Source organism: Asparagus officinalis, chromosome 6, assembly GCF_001876935.1.
Source record: "Asparagus officinalis chromosome 6, Aspof.V1, whole genome shotgun sequence".
NCBI classification, from domain to species: domain Eukaryota; kingdom Viridiplantae; phylum Streptophyta; class Magnoliopsida; order Asparagales; family Asparagaceae; genus Asparagus; species Asparagus officinalis.
Window position 1 is genome coordinate 67,522,953 of NC_033799.1, and position 10,161 is coordinate 67,533,113.

Below are 10,161 nucleotides of genomic sequence, written 5' to 3' on the forward strand. Positions count from 1 at the left end.
CATGGTGATATTTTGTGTGCAACTCGGCTTTTGGAGAAACTTGAGCTTGAACTTGAGCCTAAGTTGAAGGTCGAGATCTCTTTCTATGAGTAAGGGGCATTGTATATTCTTCCTCTTCATCTCCACTAAGGACTTCCACTATCATCTGATTAGGAGATGTCAGAACAACCCTCTCCTTCATTCTTTTTGGACTTTTTGGTGATTTAGGTAGATTAGCACGATGAGTCCTATGAGCAACGGGTGAGCTCGTGTGTTCTCTTGGAGTGAAAGAAGAAGGAAGACCTGATACACCTTCCTCATCGCCACCTCCAAATACAGCACCTTCAGCCCCACCATCTTCCTCGGATGTCCAAGCTTCATCTTCGAAGAGTTCCTCCTCACTTTCATCAGAATTAGAGACTTATTTCCCTTTGTTTGAGGATTCAATAGGTTCCTTTCCTTTCCCAAAAAGAATAGCTTCTCAAACCATTTCAATGGCAAGTTTGGATGTTGTTGTCGCCTCTAGCTCTGAGATTTTTTTTCTTTTTTGTGGGCGCGTTGGTAGCGATGAGCCATTTGCAATATAAGAATGTCATCTGTAGATGAGGCTCAACAACTGGAAGGCTAATTAGGCATTTGTACAACCACTTATGCTCCAAAACCAAGCTCGTGCACCATCAATGAGACCACCACAAGTCTTCAGTCTTCTGTTTGGGTTCCCAACGTACAGTTGGTCATATCCAAACTGACAAGTGAATCTACAAGGAAGATAAGGCTCGATGTTGCAAACATTCTTCACTCGGAAGATGAGGTAACCTGGGTGGATGTTCATTAACCAGCGAAAACATCCTACATCTAAGACAATTCTATTTCTCCTTGGCTCTTCCTCATCTACGAGCATCTCATTATAATTTTCAGAGAATTAAGGGAAACATTTGAAAATTCCCAACACTTGTGAACCCATAACTACCTTGATACCTCATGCCACTGCCTGGTCATCCATTTACATTCCTCTAAGATCTGCAAAAGAGGAAGACCCAGATTAACAGTCTCAGGTGCTGTCATCAGATCTGGCCGATGAAGGACCAGCCATGCCATTATATAAGTATATGGTGGCTCTATCTTAATGGCAGAAACTTCACTTGAAGTCTTCTTTCCTTCTTGTGTAAATGTGGTGGCCAAGTGACGAAGCCCATTGTGGATATCGGTAATCATAGCTGGGAGCAGGGAAAGTTTACGCCCTATTACCAGTTGAACAGTAGGGTACAAGACTTTGATAGGTAAGGCATCAGAGGATTGATGAGGTACTATACATTTCTTTAGCTAAATAGCTAAGTACCCTAATAGAAGAGTTGTCGACATAATCTTCTTTTGAGCACACCATAAAAAGGAACCGAACTTTGTACCCTTTGGAAATTTTCCTTCAACTGAGCAGGTAGTGTACGATTGGGCATTTGTCTTCAAGAAAAGCTTGTTGATCTCTGATGGTGTCAAAGGAGACAATTTATATACTTCATTTTCAGAGTGATCCTCAAGATGTTTAAAAAGATAATCTGCAAACTGCTTCAAGCTAACTTATGGGGATTTCTTCTTGGCCTTTATATCAGCATCTGCCATGGCTGTCTAATAATGGCAGGTTAACTCCCAGAAGATGTCGTGAGTAATAGAGGTCGTCTCATTCATCCGGTTAAACTAACTGTTGGCTGGAAAATATTCCTGATAAGGTATGCCCCCCATCGGTAACCCAGACACTTTCATCATTTCATGGATAGGAAGACCTAACTCTCCATTCTTGGTCAAAAAAGTATTTGTGTTTGGATTGTATATCTCAAACAAAGCAAAGAAGTGATCTACACTGACTGAGACCATACATGCTAGCTCGAATGGGGACGTACAATCCGTTACTTGCTAACTCATTTCCCCAACGACTAAGCACATAGCTTGTCATCCTTGTCCACTATTTATTAGAGTCTGAATGGACCAAGCCAAAGCACATATACTTTGTTATGTCCCGCTTCCCAAAATACTCGGGAATCAGAATGTGAACAAGCCCTCAATGTATTAGATTGAGGAGAAATAAATACTAAACTCTTTCTACTCAATCTAATACGCTAAGCGTCAAAATAAATTGCGAAGTCACAGGTCCCCAATCACAATTAGCAAGAATATAATAAACAACCCAGGACAAAAATGATCACAAATAAAATATCATCTGAGACACAAAATCTGGGTCAAACACGCCCTTATTACAAAACAGTCCAACTAAAAATATGAAAATACATAGTCCAACAGGAATAAAAAGAAAGTACTGCAAAAATCCCTCAAAAGACTAAAAGAGAAAGTACTATATAAGTAATCTAGTGTCCATCAACAACTACAGAAAAGACATGGCTAAGATTCAGTTTGTTCTTCTGCTCCATCTGGAAGACACTCCTGCTGAGAATACTTCAGCTCCAATGCATCTCCATACTGGACCTGTACGTCCTCTAAATCTTACGTACACCAGAGAAAATAGGTGTATGTCAGCGTGCATGGCACACGACAAGATCCCACAAGGGAGAAATGAAATTGTCGAAAGACTAATGCAATGACAGTAATAATAATAGAAGCATAGTATTGAAATTCTAATAATTTAAATGCAATCAACCACTATAATAGCAATCAGAAGAATCTAAAATCAACCGGTAAACTAGGTCATACAGTTAGTCATCCTACAATAGCTCACTGGTCCACATCTCACATAGAGTCAACGTTCAGGTTATCGGATAATTGACTGTTCACAAATCCCCTACATGCATCCAATCCTGCTACACAAGCGGCCAGATTACTACACGCGGTCCGTTTTTAGCCTGGTCCCAACTCAAGCTAAACTCGGGTGACGAAATAAATTCCCACTGACCAAAGTGATGTAAACACTTCACTTTGGCCCTACAAACTAACCCCAGTGGCGACACCGACCACTGGTGCTAGCTTGGAATATATATCAACAACCATATCCGATCACATAAACTATGACTTTCCCATCCGAACTCTTCTTGTTTTTCTAAATTAACAAACATGACCTACAATAGATCTATGGTCCATCTCCTAATTTAGTCAACGCACACACACATGTCACTAAGTCTTGTTCATGACGCGCAAAACCACTAAGTCATGAACTACTGATGGTTCTCAATCACAATAAGGAAAATAATGAATGAATACAATCAATCCTACATAATGATATCATGGCATGTAAAAATGAAGAATCATAAATTATAAGCAACATCTATGTAATTCAGAAATAATCTTTTTCCAAAATAATTTATTTTAAGTTATTATAATTTTCCTAGAAAAATGACTCTTTTCACAAAATAAATTCTTTTAATTTATAATAATTATTCTAAAATAATCTTTAAAATAAATATTAATTCAAATAATCCTTTTGTAAAATAAATTCCTTTAAAATTATTTCTCATAGTAATTATTCTAAAAATACTCTTTAAAATATTCTCTTTTTTTCTTTTCTATATGAACAGTAACTATTTCTATTTTTAAAAATATTTCTCATCATTTAATATCATTCATCAACAATCTCATGCAGATAAATTTTTTACAAACTAATATATACAAATAACTCATAATAGATCTAAAATTGTAAAAAATGATAAGCTGAGCAACGGGATCTTGCCTACGAGGCTAAGGAAACTACGAACGAGGCGGCGGCGCCGCTACAGATGTGGTACGACGGGTCTTAAGCGGGTGGAGTAGCAAATCTGAGGCGCGGCTATAGAGGACAGCGCTGCTTGGGGAAGGTGATGTCGGCAAGGCAAAAAGGGACTGTCGGACGTCGTCGATCTGCTAAGGGAGGGCATCGACGGCATGAGGGCTGAAGGGCGAGTGGGAGCTGTCGGTAGGTGTGGATCTCGTTGGAGCTCAGGTGAAAGGGTGGTGGCGGATGTGGGTTTCAAATAGGGAGGAGCTCGAACGAAATAAGGGGGTAGCGCTGGCGGCGATGGGGCTGGTTCAGAGGCTGAGCAGGAGAGTAGAGGTGGTCTGAAGTGGGTAGTGGATGGAGAGGCAGTGGTGATGAGGGGAGGAGGTGGGCGGGTGATGGCGGTGGATGGCGGGGAAGTTAGAGAGGAAGATGGAGAGCGTGGCGGGTCCGGAGGTTGACGGTGTGGAGTGGGCTGTGGGTTGCCAGGGAGAAGAGAGTGAGAAGAGAAAGGAATGAGAGAGAGAAAGGGAGAAGAAAGAAGAGAGAGGAAATTTTTACATGGCGGGTTCACGTGAAAAAGAAGAGAAAAGAATATATATATATATATATATATATATATATTATATATATAATTAATATATAATATATATATAACTATATATATAGAGAGAGAGAGAGAGAGAGAGATTAATGGTGTGCCTATGTCAAGGAGGGGATTTCGCTGCTGAAAAGTGATGTGGCATCAATCCTGCACGCATGTGAATAAAGTAGAGAGAGATATCACATGGTGGGGATTGTGCCAGCATCATTTTCAAGGAGAAATCCTCTCTTATGACAAGGATACTCATTATTATATATATATATATTATATATTATATATATATATATATATTATTATATATATATATTATAATATAGTAAATATATATATATATATATAAGGGGTTAGGGTTTCATAAAAAATATACTAAAAATAAGAAAATAATACAGAAAAATACAAAAAAAACAAGGGAATGGAATAAGCTAAAAAATCAATATAAGATAGTCATTAACAATAATAATAATAGTAGTAAATAATTAAGTATTAGTTTAATAATTTAATTTATAACAGTAAAATCATTAAAATAAATATAATCTAGATTTTTAAATCATAGAAAATTTTATAAAATCGAGAAAGTATTAATACTCTTTTGAAAATAATAATTGAATATTTTATAATACCAAAAAAAATATTTTAACTAGTATCGAAAATTCATGGTCATTACATTCTATCCCCCTTAAAACAAATTTTGTCCTCGTAATTAAAAGAACCCAAGGACAAATATGGAACGATATCCACAAGAAGAGGAGAATGCAAAACAATAACAACACAAAATATAAGATGCTGATTGAGCATACAAATAACAAAGGTAGCTAAAACAATACTACAAAGCATACTCTACACACAAATTTAATCACAACAAAACAAAACCAATACTAATCATTAAACTAATTCATCAAAAGTTAATATATACACAAGTATTAATCATAGTGTATAAATAAAATATACCTTAACACAGACAAATCACACAATACGCAAATCACATGCAGTATAATAAAACATCATATAACTAATCCAAAGTATAATATGAAATCAAAATTAATGGAGGTACAAATAATTGAAAGGCATGTATGAATACAAATACACAGAATCAGAAATATACTTGATCAATCATTTTCAAAAGATATCATTGAGGCATGTAATGAGTATAAATAATAAGAATGAGGTAAGTAAAACATAAAGAGAGTGAACATATATTTGAAAGGGATTGCACAAGCATAAAGAAGTATGTATATTATAAATAAAATAGTTGATACGTATCAAATCATAAAATAACACTACATCTAGGCACATGCAAAAATATAAGTATCAGTCAAACATAGCATAATAGCAAAGTAGTCAACAACAAATATACAATCATAAAAAAATATGATATCAACATGATATTATTTATATAGTATCATAAGACAACACATCACAGTGTTAAAACATAATTAATAACACAGAATTAGCAAAATATAACAAATATATAGCATACAAAAATACGATATGAAATATAAATACATAATTTAAACAATTGTCAATCACTAGAATATATGATAAAGCATATCAACTCAACAATATAAATAATTAAAAGAAGAGTATAAAGAAGATAAAAGACAAAAGGATCTCAACAAAATATAAATCGCTCATACGTAATCAGATAATAAACATACTAAAACATAAAAACATAAAAATATAATACAAATAACAAATGAATCATATACAAACAAAAGAAAAGACACATTTGAAGAGTATGTAAGAAAAATAAAATAGCAAAGATCAAACATACATATAGTTTAGACAAACACAATAGACAACATAAAGAGACGTGGAAATAATAAAAATCAAATCACAATAGAAATATCATACAATCAGTTAGTAGAATAGACATTCAGTATATACAAAAGTATAATTACAAACAAAACATATGAATGCAATCAACAAATCTTATTCAACCAAATTAGATATATATAAGGCACAAATTTCAAAAAATAAAAATTTATGATTATGTTAAAAATATTCAAGGATAGTATTATAGCAACATATATTTAATGTAGTCAAAAACATAAACGTACGTAAAGAAGCATAGATATAATAATAGTAAAGATAGAACATTGTGATAATAAATAGAGAAAGTACAAAATACAGATATACAGATAAATAAATATTAATATTCAAAGAGTCATAAACAAATGTAGCACGTAATATTACTAAAAACACAAGGTATAAGACAAGAACACAAAATAAATCAAGCAGAAGGACAATAAGAATTATAATAAGGTATACAGAACATACATAATTATAATTGAAAATAGCATTAAGTAAAAGAATTAAATATAGATAGAAATACATTAATACATATAAACAAACAAACAGAGGTAAATCATAATAATAATCAATAGCCGAATGAAACGATACACAATAATTATTAGAATACAAACAGTTATATAGCACAAAGTAAATAATACAAAATCATAGTTAGGTTTAAATAAACACAAATAAATTCAAAGTATAAAAATAAAAAGATATCAAAGCAAAAGGGATAAACAAGATTCAGAAACATATGATGTGTATAACAAATATAATCATCATGTATAATAAGCGTTAAAATGAAAATACATACATAATAATAAGCATATAAAAAGTATGAATACTCGTAGTACTAATCATGCTTACAAAATAAATTATGATGGAAATAGTCATAAAATATTATATGATAAAAATAGACGTAAGAGTAAACAAGCGATTCAAAATAGGCATATTATATAAAACATAATAAGGACATAATTATATATGTATTCGACAAACAATATTATATAAAACATAATAAGGACATAATTATATATGTATTCGACAAACAATATAATAAATCAGAAATATTAGAAATATTCATAAGGTAAAATAATAAATATAAACAAGATACAACAATAATAATCATTACTGTATAAAATCAATTTAGATGTAGTAATATGTTGTATAGTAGTCAAAATCACATAATTGCAATCAGAATAAAATACATACTACTAATTATAGTAATAAGTTGAATATAGAATCATCAATCTTAAAAAATTAATACATTCAAATAAGTAACGAACAAATTGATAGTATAAAGCTCAAAAAAATTAAATTAACACATACGAAAATCATTGAATATAACTGAAACATAAATGCTATTTAGAATTATCTTTTATATTAGCTATAAAAGAATAATAACTAATCGTACGAGATAATGTAACAAAACCTATATAATTAGCAACTCAAACTTCAATCCTAACATATGAATAATTGCTCGAATATCAAAATAGAAATACATTGCTCTTAGAAATAACGAAACCAATGTGAACATACTAAAACAACCTAACAAGACAAAAAGCTGACTGATAAGATAACTGTGTACTAAAAATATTGTGAGTTGAATAAATAAAGAGTAAGAATGTAATGCATATGTAGAATACTAAAATAAAATATTGTGAGTTGAATAAATAAAGAGTAAGAATGTAATGCATATGTAGAATACTAAAATCATGAACTTATTAAAGTATATCACAATAAATAAAGAGTAAGAATGTAATGCATATGTAGAATACTAAAATCATGAACTTATTAAAGTATATCACGAAATACGAATAATAATCAATAATCTAAACATAAGTAAATAATAGATGATATGATAGAAAAAGTGCACTCATCCATAATGTAGATATGCAAAAGTATATTTAAACACAATAAAATAATCTAAATATCATATATGTATGTGATGTATATGTAAAATCTAAAGCAATACGAAATTCTTAAGACATGATTTGAACAATTAAAAATGTATAAGTAATGATTTTCCTTAGATTCAGTTTGTTCTTCTGATCCATAAAAATAGAAATCAATACAACTAAACGATATATAAGTCAAATCAAAAAAACATAGTTGTAAAAATAATAACACATAAAATAATGTCTGGTACGAGGAAAGAAAGGTTATACAAGAGTGTGTAGTTAGGAAGTGATGAGATAAAAAACAGTGGGAAGTTCCGGAGTCAAAAAGTGATAAGGTAGGGACTAAGACATAATTCATCAAGATGATAGGATAAGGGCTAACTATAATCTTATGGATGAAATATGATATGCGTCTACATTGTCCATTATATTCTCACTGGTAGGAACTCAAGACCGTAACCTGCATGGGCCACCATAAAAACCTGTCATGCCCCACTTCCCAAAATACCCGAAAATCGAAACGTGAACAAGCTCGCGACGTATTAGATTGAGGAGAAATAAATACTAAACTATTTCTACTCAATCTAATTTGCTAAGCATCAAAATAAATTACAAAGTCACGGGTCCCCGATCATAATTAGCAAGAATATAATAAACAACCCAGAACAGAAATGATCTATATCATAAATAAAATATCATCCGAGACATAAAATCCGGGTCAAACACGCCCTTATTACAAAACAGTCCAACTAAAAATATAAAAATACATAGTCCAATAGTAATAAAAAGGAAGTACTGCAAAAATCCCTCAAAAGACTAAAAGAGAAAGTACTACATAAGTAATCTAGTGTTGGCTAAGATTCAGTTTGTTCTTCTGCTCCATCTGGAAGACACTCCGACTGAGAATACTCCACCTCCAATGCATCTCCATACTGGGCTTGTTTGTCCTTTAAATCTGATGTACACCAGAGAAAACAGGTATACGTCAACGTGCATGGCACACAGCAAGATCCCACAAGGGAGAAATGAAATGGTTGAAAGATTAATGCAATGACAGTAATAATAATAGAAGCATAGTATTAAAGTTCTAATAATTTAAATGTAATCCACCACTATAATAGCAATCAGAAGGATCTAAAATCAACCGGTAATCTAGGTCATGTAGCTAGTCATCCTATAATAGCTCACTAGTCCACATCTCACGTAGAGTCAACGTTCATGTTATCGGATAACTGACTGTTCACAAATCCTCTACGTGCATCCAATCCCGCTACACATGTGTCCAGAGGACTACACACAATCTGTTTTTAGCCTAGTCCGAACTCAAGCTAAACTCGGGTGACGAAATAAATTCTCACTAACCAAAGTGATGTACACACTTCATTTTGGCCCTACAAACCAACCCCAGTGGCGACACCGACCACTGGTGCTAGCTTGGAATATATATCACATGAACTATGACTTTCCCATCCCAACTCTTTTTGTTTTTCTAAATTGACAAACATGACCTACAATAGATCTATGGTCCTCCTAATTTAGTCAACGTACACACATACACATGTCACTAAGTCTTGTTCATGACGTGCAAAACCACTAAGTCATGAACTACTAATGGTTCTCAATCATAATAAGGAAAATAATGAATGAATACAATCAATCCTGTATAACGATATCATGGCATGTAAAAATGAAGAATCATAAATTATAAGCAACGTCTATGTAATTCAGAAATAATCTTTTTCTAAAATAATTTATTTTAAGTTATTATAATTTTCCTAGACAAATGACTCTTTTCACAAAATAAATTATTTTAATTCATAATAATTATTCTAAAATAATCTTTAAAATAAATATTAATTCAAATAATCCTTTTGTAAAATAAATTCCTTTAAAATTATTTATCGTAGTAATTATTCTAAAAATACTCCTTAAAAATATTCTCTTTTTTTCTTTTCTATATGAACAGTAACAATTTCTATTTTTGAAAATATTTCTCATCATTTAATATCATTCATCAATAATCCCATGCAGATGATTTTTTTACAAACTAATATATACAAATAACTCATAATAGATCTAAAATTGTAAAGAATGACAAGCTGAGCAACGGGATCTTTCCTACGAGGCTAAGGGAACTACGGACGAGGCAGCGGCACTGGTACGGATGTGGTACGACGGGTCTTAAGCGGGTG